General features: G+C 40.0%; 1 protein-coding gene across 7 annotated transcripts in view; it reads right to left on the bottom strand.

Annotated features, from left to right (window-relative positions):
- Positions 1 to 15,857, bottom strand: part of KLC1 (kinesin light chain 1) — a 49,556-nt gene extending 33,699 nt beyond the window's left edge. For all 7 annotated transcript variants that reach the window (XM_076345534.1, XM_076345537.1, XM_076345536.1 and 4 more), the window contains exon 1: positions 15,793 to 15,857. The gene's annotated coding sequence lies outside the window, so the exon portion shown is untranslated. The remainder of the gene's footprint in view (positions 1 to 15,792) is intronic.
- Positions 15,858 to 18,205: the final 2,348 nt, after the last annotated feature.

Here is an 18,205-nt window from a genome sequence, read left to right as displayed (position 1 = left end):
TACACATTTCCCATTTATAACCTGGGAACTATTTCCCAGAATGCTTAAATGACATTTTAAAAGCACATACTCTCTAAAATTCTGTATAAAAATGAACTGCAATTTAATGTAAGCCAAATTTGTACATAAATGCCTCTAACATGCACAGTCATATATTAAATTGTTATGGATTATGCTAACTTCGGCATACAGCTCAACGCTAATTATCGTCGGCATGCTATCATGCCTTCAATTAACAATTTCCATCCTGAACGCGAAGAGCTGAACTTTTGATCATAAGGAAATAAAACAGCAGAGGACATCTAATGAATAGGGACTTCCATTTTGTACTAGGGAAGTTCTGAGAAATACAATTTTAAATACCTAGAGTTTTTCTACAACATTCCAAAATACGTATGTGATCATTTGTCTGTCTTTTGTGATCAGTGGTAGCAATTCCTTCTGCGTGCTTCAGTATTTTGTAGTCATTCTACACCAAAGATGGAAGGCAGGTGTGTGCATGTATGTATGTAATGCATGTATAGATCTTGTTTAAAATAAATTGCACATTTTAACCACCACAGTAGAAGTTAAATGAATTCTAGGTGATGAATACAGACAAATTAACAGCCATTCACTGTTACAAAAAGAATATACAGAACCAAGAAAGTAATACCAAAAACTATACTAGGCCTTGCAATGGTCATGCCTTCATACAAAAAGAATAAAGAAGCCTGGGAAGTACCTATTCAACATAAGAAATCCAGCCAAAAGACAATTCTGTGTGCACAATTACATCTAAGGTGTGAAACAGACACTAATTTGTAACTGTAAGGAAAAAAGGTTGTCAGATCACAGATAGAATCAGGCACACAGCTCTGGCTGAATACACTGAAGTTGCAATTAAAGAAGGCTAAGCCAGCACAGAAGCTTTTGAAGAAAGGAGAAGCAGGTTTAAACCCAGTGGGGCAAAAATGTAGTTAAAGCCCATCACAACAGTAGACCTGCTTTACAAATACATGCTTCTTGTCTCAATCCGGCATGCCAGATTTTTAAGCCACCTCAGTCTAAACCAAATGCAGCTATAAGCTTTCACTGCCTCAGAGCTACCAGTACCAGCAACAGTACTGGAGCTGCTGTCAGGTCAAAAGCTACATCAAGACACAGATTGATTTGAAGGTCCACACAGCCGGGGAGAGGGATTCTTAAGTCTCCTCTAGTGAAAATTGTTAGAATCCTAATCTCTCCCACTGACAGAAAAGGAATAAATCTTTCTGCATAGGTTTCGTAGTGTGTCTGTTTAAGTGATCTCTGTATAAAACACCACAAAAAATTTGGACAATGGTGTTTAGAGTTTTATAGATTGTGCTTGGGATAATAATTTAGAAAACAGGAGAGTAACAAACGTAATTTATCATGCTATCAGATCTGATTCTTTGTAGGAGTAAGTTTAATAAATATCTAGCATCTTTTAAGAGTAGCATGGAGGTGTGATGCTATTTCCATAATTTTTTTAAAAATGTATTTTACAAAAGGGCATTACCTATTCATCAAACGACCATATTCGAATACATAATCATACAATTAGTTTTGCATACCCTGAGGCAGCAAACTCCATACAGGAAGCAAAAAAGTTAAGTTTGTATGCAGGAAGTAGGCATACATGTACACAGAGGAAAAGAGACAAAACCATGCCTTTCTATTGTTGCTTTTCAAAAACGTTAATTCTTTCTTCCTCTATTTTTTCCCTACAGAAAAAGGGCATAGTCAAAGGCTTCTTAAGTTCCTGTCAGTTTTATCCTGTATACAGTCCACTGCACTGCAAATTTTACCTGTTACAGGACAGGAATTGTAGATTCAAATACTAATTTTTAATTCAGTGTAGAATTGAAAACAAAACAAAAAATTAAGATGCACAAAGGTTTAGTTGGAAAACGGAATTTTGGATGAGGGAAAAAAATATGCAATGCAGCCAGAGTTATAGACTAGCCAGGTGGCTTAAGCAATTTATGTATCATACTAAATATGTGCCTGTGTAGATCTTGAGTATTACCTTCCTGGTTTATCTACCACAACACAGACTATGCTAAAGTACAGCAGCCACTTAACACTTTCCAACACTTTTAAAGAACTGAAGCAATTGTCTTCAAACGCACAAAAATTAATGAACTTGGACAGATCAACATAAAAAACCCCTACAAGGACACCTACTAAAGAGGTTTTTGCAGAATTTTATAACATGAACTCCAATCAAAGAAATGGATTGAGAATAGGAAGAATCTGAACGAACGAAAGCATAAAGAAAACAGAGCCAAGCCTACTGTCTTTCAGTCATGTAACCGCTGGGATAAGCTCATCATATACAAACAACTTAAGTGGTTGTATCTTTAATCAGTTTAAATATCTTGTTATTCATAAAACTTTCAAACCAATTGCACTAGTAATGCTGACATCACAATTTGTGCCTAAATTCTCCTACGGACATACACACATCTCAGCCAGCTACTTCAGCTCTTCAACTCCTATTTAAGGATCTCTTAAACATAAATAGCTTTTTTTTTTTTAAAGTAGCTGAGTAGGAAAAGTGTCATTTTGCTGCTGATCACCTCAAAGAATTCTTGAGCCAAAACACATAATCACATGAATCCTTCTCTGCGTAGGAAAAACTTATCGAGGAAGAATATTTTTCTAAGAAACCCACAAGATTTTTTTTTTCCTTGACTAAAGATTATCACAGGTCCTAAAGACAAACACAAACAAACAAATAAAACAGTTCTAATTTTTTATTTTTATTTCCTTGTTATGTATCCCTAAGAATTCCCTTTCTCAGTATTGATATTTTCATTATTTAATAGTCAGGTTTCAAGTAATAAAAGCTTGGAAGATAATTTTTTAGTGTATCTAGTGTCTGACCATTACTGTTTTAAAATACAATTTAAAAAACAATAAAAAAACCACCCAAGGCTGTAAACTGCTGTGACAAGTCAAATTCTCCCTGAACTTTTTCCTCTGAACATACAGATAGCAGGCAGGACAGCTGAAAATTACGGAATAATGTGTCTGCATGCATGAAAGAGTAAATCATCTTCCTAACAGTAAAAGCTACTACAAGATTGGCTCAAGCCATACCTACAGGCCCTGTCATCTACAAGCACTGCAAATTCCACAAAGATACAGTATATACTAATTTGAGCCTTTTGTATCTCCAGTATGTACCTATCAGTTCACTGTTTCGTAACAATAATCAGTCTCTTCAGGGCTTTTAACCCTAATTTCACTCTCCTTAATTAAATGGCAAGGCTCAGCATCCTACATCTGGCATGCACTTGTTTCATTTTGTATTAGCTACAAATTGCAAGTCATTAATTCCCTGCTCAGACCAAGAACACATCTCATTACATCATGGAATGCACCATCTTGAAATACTACAAGCTGCTTTAACTGCTAATCTTCATAATGTGGAAAACTGCCTTCTCAAACAATCCTCAAAAGATCACAAGCCTTCCAAGCACAAAAAGAAAACCAGCAACAAAGGCAAGAGATGAAAAACAGTCTGCCGAGGGACACGAGTAGTATGTCAAACACTGCATTAATTGCACTCCTTCCTAACAAGGCAGCTCAGCGACACATGCTAGTCAGAAATGGCGAGGATGAATCACCCATGGATGTCTTTCATATACTTAGAATGGTATTTGTAAAAGGACTCAGATAAGAAACACTCTAGTTTGAATATATTGCTGTTATGGTTTACAGTCAGAAATCTCCAAGTCTGAAAGAACGATGGTTACTTATATTTTGTTTTAATCCAAGATGTTAATTTCTCTTTCTCTGTGAGGCTATTTCTGCTATCACAAGTCACATTCCCTAACATAAGGAAATTTAAAATCTTTCTCTTTTTGTTTGACTTGCCCTCCTTTTAATTAAAATGATCCTTTACGCTCAGGAATTTTATTCCAATACATTCATCTCTAACCCCACAAAAGAAACAGCGTAGCTTTTTCCTCTTGACATATTCAGGACCGTAGCTCAACTGCCGATGCCATCTATCACTCTTTTCATCATACTATATTGGAATCCACAAATGAGCCTCTACAGAATAGAAAATCTTGAACTGCACCTGCAAACAGTGTCCTGTTGGAGGTCAGACTTAAGGTACACTCGCTGACCCAGTTCTATAAACAGAATACTGCCGCACTTCCGTACTGCCTCAGGTTTCCAAATGTGTGATCTCAGAAAGCGTCTTCACAATTTAGCACACATGTACACAAGCTACCTTAAAAATAACTCAGTGAGAACAATTAGCAGCACATACTGGAGGCTGTAAATCACTGACCAGAAGCAGGTAAGAAGATGAGTTGCACATGACTAGCAGCCAACACTAAGCTACGGAGAAGTCCTTTAGAACACACAACACGTTTGAAAAAAGAATTAACCCCTTGGAGTCACTTTTTCTATGAACTTCCAGCTAGTAAGCATCTGAATTTAGAAAACCTTACTGCGCTCCTTCTGCCAGCCTTCAACTCAGAGCTAACCCTGAATGCAGAAGTCTGCTCTACCACTTGGTTTAAAATGAAGGTATGCAAGGTAAATACTATAAAAAGGACATTTGTAGTCCTTTAATGTCAAGGGCACATATCCTAATAAAAGCTCAGAATCACGTTTGTAATTTGACCTACAGCCTTACCAACACAGATGTCTTGTGGCGTTAAGCAAACTGGACAAACACTCATACTTTGTAAAGGTTTAGCATTTATAAAGGTAAACCCACCAATTTCTTATGAAATGTACAATAAACATAGGACAGCTTGACTAAAAAGTGTAACACACCAAAAAACTTGAAGACTGGCAGAGATTTCCACCAGACTAACATGGCTGTTGCTTTTCTATTAAGACTGCCAGGTGCAGCCTACGCTCCACACCGCATCAGTGGGAAAGAGGCTGCACGGCCACATGTTCTACCTCTGCATCACAACAGCATCCATCTCTGAAAAACACTGCGTCAGCTTACAGGAAACCCCAAAGGCTATCAATAAGCCCACCCACTGCGTTAAACTATGTTTAAGTGAAAAGGATTATGTACTTGTTTAGCCGAAGAACACAGTCACTGTACATTTGTCTTGACAAATCTTGGAACCTTTTAATGTCACAGCCTGCTATTAAAAAAAATAATCATACCTTTCAGGGGAAATCTTTGGATTCTTTGGACAATTAAAAAATTATTAAGGAGAAAAGCAGGCTAACAAATTATATTTGCTAATAAAAGAGATGATATCAAAAATAGCTTCTATAAGACCTGTAGCAAGGGTGATGTTGACAATTCTCTTTGAGGAAGCACAAGCTATGAAGATTTGCACTGCTGTGATGTCCTTTTCTTTAGATTTCTATAGCACGCTACATCAACACTAATGAAGCATATACTGTTTTTTAGCAATCATATCTGCATTCTTCTAAGTGACAATCTTAACACTATTTTGAAATAAATAACTTTTGCACATTTCAAGGATAACTGCCAAAAAAACGTTCAGAGTAATTTCAGCCTTCAGCCTTCCTTCTTTTGTAGCAAGTAAGCTACTTTCATTAAAATTATGACTTTCTGCTGAAACAGTTAATTCAGTTGAAAAATCCTTATACAGTATAAAAGTATTCAGTGGCATAAAAGTGTCCTGTAACTACACAGATTATTCTTCCTCGTAAAGAAAAGGTTATTATGGTGTCAATCCCTTGACAGTACTCCACTGAATAAACACTAGCTACTAGCTAGCGTTTCAATTATCATGATACAGTCAGATCTGTATCCTTTTAACTGCAGACAATCCAGATGACCTGCCAATCTAAGCATGTCCAAAATCTCTTTTAGATTCAACCATACCTGGAATTCCATACTGCTGCAGACTGAGGCCAAATTCTACCTTGCTCTTCCTGCTCACATACTGCAGCACATAGAGACCCTCAGATGATATGTCTTCCCCCCTACACATTACTATGCCTACCCCCATTATCTGTGTAAAAGGAATCAAGGGAAAGCATCCTCTTTCTGGCATATCTCACCCGCTACATTTTACCTTTCTGAAGTACTAAAAATAGATAGTGATTAAAACACAGAATAGAGACATATCCTAATATCACAGTGGATTATTCTTCCTCTGTAAAGTGGCATCTGTTTGGATTCTACAATCAGTCTGCATGTATCATAAGCACGTAAGAGAAAAATTTATTTTCTGTATACATTCCCAAGTCCTTCTAACATCTCAGGTTACAGCTGAAGCTAGATGGAAATAAGATCCTTCTATGCATTTGTTATCACATCAGAGATTACTCTTTGTCAAAGCTGAAGCAAGTGCAAGAGAAATCTGACAGGTGTGTGTCTATGGCAGTTTAGCAGACCCAGTCAGGAGTCTAGAGGAACTACACCAAAAGTCGTACTTTCAAGAAGGTACATGCTTATTAACTCTTTGTTAATCAAGGTTACTATCATCTGTTACAGGTTGGTAGTACACACCTTCCTCACCCTAAATCTGAAACAACATACTTATTAAATATCCTCAGACCTGTGGCAAGATCAAAGCCCCATTCTTTTCCAGAATAATAAAACTGAACACAAACCTCTTCCACTGTTTGGTAGTCTTGGGCAAAGAGCTCTAACGTCAACTTGTTAATTTTAGTTATGTCCATGCAATTTCTGAAGACAGGCTGCAAATCGCCAAGTCTCCTACCCCTTGGAGCAAGGGAGTTGTCTCTTTTTGTGTACTACTGCTGCATCAACAGCAAACAGCATCTGTTGATCTTCAAAGCTGGCACTTCCTTAGTTTCTTGTGAGCACTAATAAACACTTCCAAGCAGCCACCAATGGACCTCAAGAAAGCAGAGCATTTTGCTTGTTCACTAAACCACTGACACAACATACCAGTCTGGGCCACACAGGATTTGCCTTGTGCTTATGACCACAAAGCCCACCTCACTGGATCATTTTAACAAAATGATCATGACTGTATTAAGAGTAGTTACATAAAGACAGAATAAACATACTTAAATGCATCAGAAGGCAGAAATTCAATCATTTAAAAAGTCATTATACTTACCCTTAGTTATTAAAAATGCTTGTCACACGAATCAAAGATACATCAGGAAAAATCAAGGCTAATTATTAAAAAAATTGTATTGTAGTTTAGTATTTTGTAGTTACGAAGACATGCTTCATAAATTACCTACTTTAAGTGGATTGAAAGGAAATTTTGACTGCGTTTTTGAAGAAATACTGTCAAGACAGTTTGAGTTACAAATCCATCATCATTATCAAATTCCACAGTTTTTATCCTCAATATTTCAAGAATCTACATTTATTTCTGTGTGAAAATGGCACTTGGCTCTTCATGGACTTGCCAACTTGTGCAACCATGTCTTCAGTGAATCTTGAGTCTTGATAAGACATTTTTAACAGACTGATTCTAGCTGTTGAGAGTGTCTCTGAGACTGGAAGGGAGGTACAGTAACATCAAAGTGTTTTCAAAGTTACTTGTCTTGCAATTTTAAGCTGTCAATAATGTAGACAAAACATTTTTTGAGCTTGACTCTAGTTCTTTCATTTTGCATTATTTTTGGACAAGAACTGCTTTATTGACTAATCAAAGTAAGCATCCATTTATGTTATCTATTTATCTTAACTCTAAATGGCACTTAGGTAAAAGCACAGGAATGTTCCCATCAAATCAGACTTCCATAATACATTAAAAAAACCATCAGCTTCCACTTACTAACATCAGGCCTATAATCTTAACCAAATCTACTTTTTATGGCATACCTGTAACCATTAAAAAAATGCATGCAGGAAGGGCAGAGAAGGCCACATCTTGCCTCATATTATTGGATCTATGTGGGAAGCTTTGCTGACAATTTACTGTGAGCACAGATTATGTTGCTCTTACACGCTTGAGGACATTGAAGAGAAGGGTTATTTGAACCAAAACGAGAAAACTAGCACTTTCTTCTGCAGACATAAAAGGAACATCCACTAACATTGCTTCAGCACACACTAGCCTTTAGGTTTAACAAATCCTTAAATCTGGTTTTGAAGCTATCTAATAGTTTACATTAAGATGCACAAAATGTGCAGAGTCTCCCTTCAAGCTTTAGGGAAAATAGCCTCCCCCTGCTTATCCTTCCATTAAAAAAAATAAAATACAAAACCACTAACCTAATTCTTCCTAAATGACTACAGAAAAAGAGTTGCACAATTAAATTGTTCGGGCATTGTCCTTAATATTGAGAAGGAATTAATTCTACCCCATTAAATACTACATAAAAATTGATACTTTCAATGGCAATCACCAATTATGAAACAGACTAATAGGTTTTTTACACCTTACAAATTTCACTTCATAGAAAGCATAGCAAATGATGCAATAATCTAGCAAAACAACCTCGTATCATTCACTGTTTCTTACCTACTACAGCAGAGAGCTGATTTTCCTATAAGGTTGGAAATAATTTCCTTATTAAGTACTCCATAACCTGCAGGGCTTACTCAGATGGTCTGAACTCTACTGGGCCAGGAGGTACGGAGCAGTACAGCAGGCCCTAACCCAGCATTTGACAAAGGCACCTTAACATTCTGTGCACTCACACCTGAGGATCAAACCATAGTTTTAGCCCCCTCTCCAGTGATCTTTCACATTCAGGATCTGTCTTAGCTAGTGCTGGGGCACTGGGTGCTCCTTTGGGACTCCTGAAATACTGGCTGTGGTAACACCACCAGTGTGACTGTTCCCACCACCCTGCTGCAGTACACCACTCTCCTGGTGGACTGACACAGAAGAGCACACATTAATTGGAAAATAGAGGCAAAAGAAGTAAAAAGTTACAATTTTTAATATTATTTTTTAAACCATCTCGCTTAGATAAATCTGTTTTGAATGCATCCCTCTACTGAGGATGGCAGAACAGTCACTTCCTGTGACAACTGTGCCATTAAAAGTGACATATCATGCACTTGAAAGTATTGCTCCATGTGCAGCCAGACTACAGGCCGACAGAAAAAAAAAAAGGGGGGGGGGGGAGGTCAGCAAGCATATTTCCAGGCCATTTGTTAACACAACAACTGGGTGGGGATCAAGATTCAATGGCCACACAAACTACAAGCAGGCACTGTAATTCAAACCCCACTGACTGTTGCTTTCAAAAATATGCTGTGCATCTTTGCTCTCTACCTGCATTCTGCACAAACTCAGAAATTTTTTCTAAGTTAAACGATGTAGTCTACCAGCAATATTTCAAGCGTGCTCTAAAATCAACATGCAGCATGTAATTTTAACTTAAAAGTACTGTAAGAGAAATTGATACTAACTGAATAAGAAAGACTTAAAGCAGAGTAATTGAATCATTAATCTGCCTTTATCTCTTTTCTGAACAATGGAAAGGAGCAGATGTAATTAAGTAACAGCAAATTACTGGGACACTGAGTCAAAGTCACCCTGTGGTGCCTCTTATCTTTTCAAAAGACAGGATGGATAACAAATCTTTGAAAAATGAGGACATCTGGCTACGACACCTATCAGTACCAAAGCAAAACATTACCTGTCATGTCTGCCCGATTTCTTAAGCCCCCAGGAATGCCCACCAAGCACCAGCATTCTGTGTTCCAGAATGCTCCCAGATCAGAACCCTGTGGAGCAGTTTTATCACATCCTCTACGTTAAACGTAATTCTGCCTTACGGTAGGCATAGCGATCAGGTTCGCGCACCAAGCCTTCCCAATATCTACCACTCCTCAAGATTAACATATCTTCCTGAAGATTCATTCATTCATACCTCTAGTAAGACCTCTGGGTCACTATCATGTGCGCTAGCATATTGCCAAACATCACCATGACTCCTGCACCCCTCCATATTTCAATACAGTAATATTCATTATACTGAATGCAACTGGGCTACATCCAGGGAAATGGTAAATATAAACAATAGTGCATTCTTGTATCTTCCACACATTATTGCCTTCTATGTACAGAGGAATTTAGAGATAGAAATGGCCATCGAATCATCTGGTCTGGCTTCCTGCAAACACGTGACCGTGAGCATTCACTCACTAAGGCTATGGTTAGAGATAATAACCTGGTAATGCTCCTCATGCAGCCATACATTTCATTCACATCCTCCATCATGCCAGCACAAGCACTCCTGTCCATAATAAATCAAACCAAAGATATGCGCCTTTTACTGGATTATTTTTCAGTCAGAGGTGAGAGGACAGAAAAGGAAAAGGTCCAGGACACAAACACAGCCAAAATACACCTCTTTCCCCATGCTGCCATGCAGCGAGCTGTGTTAACAGAACGAGGACAATGGAACAAGCAGCAGGAGCGTGGAACTACATAAACCAGCACTAAGGCTGAAGAAAAGTTCAACTATATCCTTAGAGATTGATTATATATTCCTATTCTGTCAGCAAAAACATTTTAGGAGGTTGTTGTCCTCCTCCTCCTCCTATCCCAAACCTGTAACCCCCCCTATATCCTCACAGATTACCATCCCACTAGTTGCATTAATCTGACTACACACAGCCACCCTCTACACTGAGGTGGGGAGGGGGACAGAATCCTGCTTTTTTTAACCAACTCTTCTCCCTCTAAACACACACACTAAATATGATTGGGGTGGGGTGGGGTGGGCAGGGAGCAACATCCAGTTTAAGCACAAGAACAAATGAAATGTTAAAGGTGAGGGTATAGTAAAATCCACTCGTGATGAAGACAAGAGGGGTGAGGGAGTAACAGCAGTCTCTCTGAAATGGAAGCTGCTCAAGCTGGAAGAGAAAGATACAACCGTGACTTTCCTATACTATTCAGCCTGACATTGTTTGATAAAGGAACATCCATAAAAGCACTCAATCTTAAACACAATATTCTATTCAGGGGGAAAAAAAAAAGAGCAGAACCACCCCCAACACAGAACCCCCCCTCCTCCCCTGCTAGTCCATAATCTGTATGACATGCTTTGCAAATCATTCAACTACTGTCAGCTGGAAGGAACAAGCTCAAGATATATTGCAGGAATGCAGCTACTGCAATCCTTTAAAAAGTTTAAAACCACCACCCTCTACACTGTGGAATGGCACACACGCACAAATAGTAGCACACTGCAAGTAATCTTTAATTTTTTGTTAACATTTAACTACTTGTGCTGTCTCCAGACAAAGCACAATATTAGAACACTATAAAATATTAGTAGTAATATGCTGCCAAAAGGGATAGCAGCACAGGATTTAAGAAACAGTTTATGAATATAACATCACTGTTTGTATGTAATGCAAATTACTAAGAATTAAGATATAGTTATCTGATAATTATGAAAAATGTAAGTATTGTCCTTTAAAAAGACTGAGTTTTAGATACAACTTTAAATAGTACCAAAAGTTCAGCTTTATGACAGACATTTCTTGACCTTCTGAATGTTAATTAGTGCAATGTTAACTTTTTAAATGGTTTGCTGAGGCACATCACATAGTAAGAATAATTAGCCACCACCCCAACCCTACTGATATGTAAGGAAGGCAGTACTACTGACTAGAATAGTTACAACCTTTGTTCTATTCACTTTAAAATTTAATAAAATCAGCTATAGTTCTGACATAATCCCAGAAACACAATCTTAATATGATGAATGGGTTTTATGGCAGATATTTACAAAAGAACCAAAATAAGAAACTGCTCACTTTTAAGTCTACCCGCAAAAGATATTTTACTGCTTCTACCTGTAAGCAAGACTTGACATTGAGAAACCATGTAAAAAATCTGTACATTTAAGTAGACAACAGAAGGAAAGCATATTTGGAATAGAAGATTACATGATCCTATGCTTCCTAATTTTGAGCACGAAAAATGACCAACAATAATTGACAAAATAAATTCAATTTAATCCTACGTACATGTCAAAACACAGCTTCCAGAGTAAAGATCGTTTCTCATTGCACTAAAAAGAGTTAAATAGCAGAGTCTGTGGGAGATAAACTGGATTCAAAAAACAAAGTGATTGAATCAACACACAGATACTATTACTTGCATCTGTTTTCTTAGCTGACTGAATCTGAAGAAACTGCCAACTATCAGAGATTAATTTTCTTTATACATTATAAGAAATTAGCATATCTAGTGTTAACTGTGCTTTAGTGTTCGTCCTCTGAGAACCACTCCTTTGTTCACATTCCCAAATATATCATGGGTACTGGAAGCATACATCCTCAGTCCTCATGCTTGCCTATTCGCTATGGCCTGTTATTATTAAATGTATTAATTGTCTAGCACAAAAAAAACCCCAACCAAGTACAGTGTCATCTTATGCCTGATGCCTGCAAAGCACCTCACACAAACCCTAAGAAAATAATTCCTCCATCACTGAAAGCATCTGTAATTCTGGCTCTGACCCCCTAACAAAGTGCCCAATTTAAATCTCGTAAGATGAAGGCAACAAAAGCATCTCAGCAAATCTAAGCCAGCGTAAGTGCACCTTTTCCTGGTCAGGCATTTATTAAGTAATTTTTCAAAGGAACCATACTTATTTCTACAGCCCGCTTTCAGAAAAGAAAAGGTTTCACTAAAGAAGTTACTGGGAAAGCCGTAATACCTCAAAAATACCTGAAGCTGACTGTGCTCAGGATATAATTATTATAATCAGTTGTATTTTGGAGTCAAAAACTTTCTTTTTAGAATGAACAATGTCTTTGACTGGTACTTGGTTACCACGAAGTATCTATTAGACATTGTATGTGTCATGCTTTTGTTTTAAGGAAAATGAGAGTTAACATTGAAAAGAAACATTTTCCTAAACTTTGGTCATGGTAAATATGATGTTCTTATAAAACAATTAAAAAATACTTTGGAAACACAAAGTATTATGCAGGCTGAATTAAGAGAAAAGCCTGTGACTTATTGCAATGACGATGGAATTGGTCCATTTTTACAATAGTTGTGTCATACTGAACAACACCCTGGGGGCAGACAGACTACAAAAGATGTTTATTTAAATAGACTTAGCATGCTTGTCCCCATTGCTGCTACTATGCTCTTCAACATTAAATACAGAAGTATATTTTGCTTATTTATGAATGTACCCAAATTTCCTTATTTTCCACTCCTCTTATAAAAATGTTATTTTAACAAGTATTTGTATCGTGAATTAAGTTTTAAAATAATCACTAGCTATGCATCTGAAGAGATGCTATTAATCCCAGAATAAATCCAATTGCATGTCTACCAGAGAAGCCAAACGGAGAAAGAGATGAAAGAGTAACTGCACAAGCCCACACGTCTCAAGAGAACAGAAGCTGCATTAAATGGACTCAGACCTGAATACGAGGCTACAATATTTCCCCAAACTCCCAATTAAATGAGACACATATGTAGGTACGTGTGTATACGCAAATAGATACACATATAAGCACATATATATAGATATACTGCATTAAGAGTAGCACACAAGTGAGGGTTTTCTGACATTATCGTGGTAAGTTCTTCATAAACAGAGGAAGCAGCAAATTGCTCTTATATGCCTTAAGTGCCTGTATACAGTATTATTTTCATTCTTGTATGTCAAAAACATTCAGAAGATCGTATTCTGAGCTCCTGCAAACTTATTTCACAATTTTGTATGCAATCCCTCTTTTGTCAAACACAGACCTTTTTAAAAATCTGTTTCCATTAATAAGGCACTGCTGGCATATCATAGTAATTTGACAAACAGTAAATGAGGCTCTTTCACAAGACTTTGGGGGGTAACTTTATTCTCTTTTTTAATTACATATGATAGCATGTTTTCTTTGATTAGAACGTGAAGGGAATCTAAGCTCAAATTGCTGTTAGAATTTCTTATTACTGGAATTGTCCAGTTCCATCATCATCATCCTTCGGAAACAGAAAGGCTGCCAAACTTTAACTGCAACATGATGCAGAAGTGATACTGCATTGTTGTGCGAGTTTCAGGAACTGACAATTTAAATTCCCTGCATTTTACCCACATGGTTCTGCATTATATAAAATGCATATCTAAATGGAGCTGCTAGAGTTCTCCACATCTGCTGTAATTTCACAAAAAGGTCCTCTTAAACCATGTGTTCACAAAAATAATTGTGCCAGTGACTTACAAAATACAAGGTCTTCTGCTCAGAATCACCAGATGGATCAGCTTTCTCTCTGCTGCCAGTAAATGCTGAATGTGTTACTTTCAATTGTATCTATAATCCCAGGGTTATAATATCCTCTATCATGTTTCACTGAAGCTTTGGAATTCATAATCAATTAAAATAAAGCTATTTTCCAAAAGAGCTTGAAATCAATTGTGCATTCAAAAAAGTATTGGTTTAAGTTTTGATGGGGTTTTTGTTTCTTAATTAAAAATGCTGTCTAAATCTCGAAGGTTCCTTTTTGGCTTCCAATGCACACCCTTTGGGCATAAGTTTCCTATTTAAGTGAAGTGCAAATACAGAAGTGGAAGTGAAAGAGACAATTACTTCCCAGAGTAATTGTTACTAAACCTTCTGCCAACTGCAAGGACACTAAAATTAAATTTTAATAGTCTTCATTTTATGTATTTTTATGTATAATTGTGGAAGTATTTTATATCATGAATGACATTTGCTCACCATTTTGCTGTTCAAAGCAAACTATAAAAAAACAAACTTTCACTTTTTTCTGTTTTTATTTTCTGATTCTATATTCTGATTCCATGTGCAGTACGTGAGTACTGCTGTTACATTTAAATCATATACACTAATGGCAATCATTAACAGAAAAAAAAAAAAAGAGTAAGAGCCCCATCATTGCTTTAGCAGCCTTCAAAAAGCCAGGCGGTAGCATTACACTAGGTGATGCCACCTTGGTCATTAAAATATGCTTCAATATGCTTAGAACACAGAATTCAATAACGAGTCAAGAAGTTCCTTCTTGTGATTACAGACAACTGCTCTGCAGATCTACAAATCAGGCATCTCGTTATCTAAAAATATTAGAAACACGAAGCCAGAACGAGTAAGATTTTGAAGTGTCTAATTAATCTCTGCGCTAAAGATACAGTTATCAATTAAGTCAGTTATGTATTCATGTCATTTTGCTAGAATAACGTGTTCCTAATCAACGCTTTTCTTATTTTGCAAGTGTAGAAACCTGGCCAAGACCTAAGCCAACGAATCGCCTCCGACTACAGCACGGTAGGTGACCTACAATATATAAATCCGGTCGCTATTTACAAAACCCGAGAAAGAGCTGTCCCCACCTCTTCTTTCACCATTTCCGAACTCGCAACAGAATAAACCACCTAAGCGAAGTACGCGAAGCAAAAACAAAGCGTCGCACGCCCCACGGAGACGAGCTGACCACGACGGGGGGGGCGAGGCCGGCAGCCCCCCTCACCCCCCGGCTCTGCCCAGGGTCCCTCCCTGGGCGGCGCCCGGCCCGAGCCGCAGCACCGAAGGGAGCCAGGAGAGGAGAAGGGGACAAAGCCGAGCCGATCCCCATCCCCGCCGGGGGGGTTCCTCCTTCCCGCAGCCGAGCGGCGAGTGTAACTGTCAAGAGCTTTACACAAAGCACCGAAAAACCACCTCACCCCCCCACCAAAAAAAACAAACCAAACCAACCCCACCCCCGCCCTCCGCGCAGGGAAGTGGCCGGCTGTCAGCGGCGCTGCGGAGGGACCGGCCGGCCCGCGCAGCCTTTTGTTGTTTGCGTAACGGCAGATAAAAAGGCAAAAAGATTAAACAACAACCGCCCGTCTCCCGCCCTCGCCGCCCCCCGGCAGGGCCGCCCCCGGGCGCGGGCAGCTCTCCCCGCTCACCGCTCGGTGCTGCAGGCTCGGGCGATGTGCGCAGCGCTCGCAGAGGCGGCGGGGGCCGCGCAGCCCGGGGCGGGGGGGTGGGGAGGAGGCGACCGGAGAAGGATGTCAGCGATGGGCGGGCGGAAGGGAGGAAGGAAAAGGGTTTTCTGGGGGGTGGGGGGGGAAGAGAGGACCGAAGAGCGGGAGGGAAGGAAGGAAGCGGGTCAGCACCACGGCGCCCTCACTGCTTCCCCCGAGGCGCCGACAGGCCCAGCGCGGCGGCCGCGGTGGTCGGCTGGCGGCCCGGGCCCGGAGGAGCGAGCGCTGTCAGCTGCAGGCAGCCGCTGCAGGCAGCCACCGCCGCCCCGGCTGCCGCTGCCGCCGCCCCTGCGCCCGCCCCGCGCTCTCCTCCCTCCCACCCACCGCCCCGCCCAACATGGCGGCTCCCCTTCTTCTCCCACAAGCCCCCGCGCGCCCCTCTTTCCCACCGCTCCCCCAATCCATGACGTCATCCCGCCTGCTCGGAGGGGAGAGGGCTGGCGGGGAGGGGGAGAGCGCAACGGCCCCACCCGGCTCGGCCTCCCCTCAGCGCGGCACCCGCCTGCTGCTGCCGCCACGGTATCGCGGGGCTGGCCCCGGCGCTGCCCTCGGCAGCCGGGCCGGCCCCGGCGAGGGAGAGGAGGGATGCTGATGAAAGCCTTCGGGGGTTCAGGTGCGAGGCCCCACACTGCCGTCCCCGGGGCTGCCGGGGGAGACGGGCGGGGACCACGCTAAACCTTGCTAAGGCCTTGTCTGCCTGAAGCGCCTGTCCGCGGAGAGCAAAACCCGGCATTTCCTCAAGGCGCCCTCCGGTGACGCTGAAGTGGTTTTGCTCCAGAGTGGGGCACCGCCGCAGCTGCTTTTCCTGTTGGTTGGTCTGAGTGTCCTGGAAAGAAGTTTAGGGGTTTGCTTCTGTAAAGCAGGCTGACGGTGGGACCTGTAAAGCTGATGCTGCCGTCTTCAGTTGAACACCTCTGGGACAAACGCATGTGAAGGGCCCTACAGCATGCAGCCGGCTCACGGTGCAAGTTACACGGGGGAAACTGAGTACAAAGTACTCAAACTGAAGTACAAATTCTGTGGGGAAGGCAGGGACCCCCCTTAGGGCTAATTATGTGCTGCTAATATATTTCAACGCCCTTGTCTTTGTTCCACATTGAACTAAGTGAAAGATTCCTACTGTTCTACAGGTTTACACGTAAAAAGTAAGACTTCCATGAGAACTTGGTGGCACTTGTCACAAGAACTACTTCTTTGCAGCTTCCAATCTCATTCCCACTCTCACTGGAGAAGAAGGAACGGTCACAGTATTTTCTTCGTGTTGCTCTATGTTCCACTAGGTAGAAGTTAAGCCCAGAAATGGAAGATGGAAGGAACTGAGGTCTGAGATGAAAAAAACAGTTAAATATAGCAAAACAGTAAAAGGTGCATTGGAAATCATCAGGGAACAGTGACAGCCTAACTTCATGAAAGAATTACTAACATCTGGGCAGAATATTATAGTGCATTATCATCTGAGCTCCACATACAATAGAATAGTTCAGTTGAAGGGACCTACAATGATCATCTAGTCCAACTGCCTGTGTAACTCCTGCAGTACATACAGGGTATGAATCATAAGCTAATGGAAACATACAGAGGTATAGTGGTAAATCAAAATGTGCAGTCTCACCTAAATGCCAATATCTAAAATACACAAGGAAAGCAGAGCTTACATCTGTTTGCTCTCACATAAAACATTGAGCAAGTCTACAAAATGGCAGATGTGAGAACAAGAGTCAGGTGAGAAAGCAAGACTGCTAAGAAGAAGCAAGAAGATGGAAGAGGAGTCAAAGCTAATGCTGTTGTCAAAAAGGCAGAAGAACAGGAAGAGTCACAGAAGTCCACAAGAAACAAAACAAAGGGGAACATGGATTGTCTGCAGACTGCAAATACAGAGAGTCACTGTTGGATTTGAGAAGCTGGGGGAACTGAAATATACTTTCTGAATACTGCTCACTGATTGATATCTTACACAGGTCAAGCTGTCCCACAAAAAACCATCTGTGATACTAGTATTTCAGGGCAGCAGCTTCTTGTGTTCTTCATCTCCATTTAAAACATTTCTCCGGCAATTTTGTATTAATGGTTTATCATCATATTGTAGTTTTGACAGGCAATACAGGCTAATGTATAATAATGTGAAATATGTGTTTGTACAGTAATATGAAAGAGGAAAAAAAGATTGAAGGGCATTCCTTTATACAAACTACATTTTAAAAGTAAGAGTCACACAAATTGGCCCACAGGTTCAGAGAATTTTCACGAATATGCAAGAGATTTAATTAAAAATAGAACATGCCCCAATTACATAATTATGCAAGAGAACTGATTCAAAGGAACCACTCCTGTCTTT

The sequence above is a fragment of the Aptenodytes patagonicus genome, chromosome 7 (genome assembly GCF_965638725.1).
Source record: "Aptenodytes patagonicus chromosome 7, bAptPat1.pri.cur, whole genome shotgun sequence".
Taxonomy (NCBI): domain Eukaryota; kingdom Metazoa; phylum Chordata; class Aves; order Sphenisciformes; family Spheniscidae; genus Aptenodytes; species Aptenodytes patagonicus.
The sequence above is the reverse complement of the archived record's forward strand: the minus strand, read 5'-3'. Positions and strand labels throughout refer to the sequence as shown.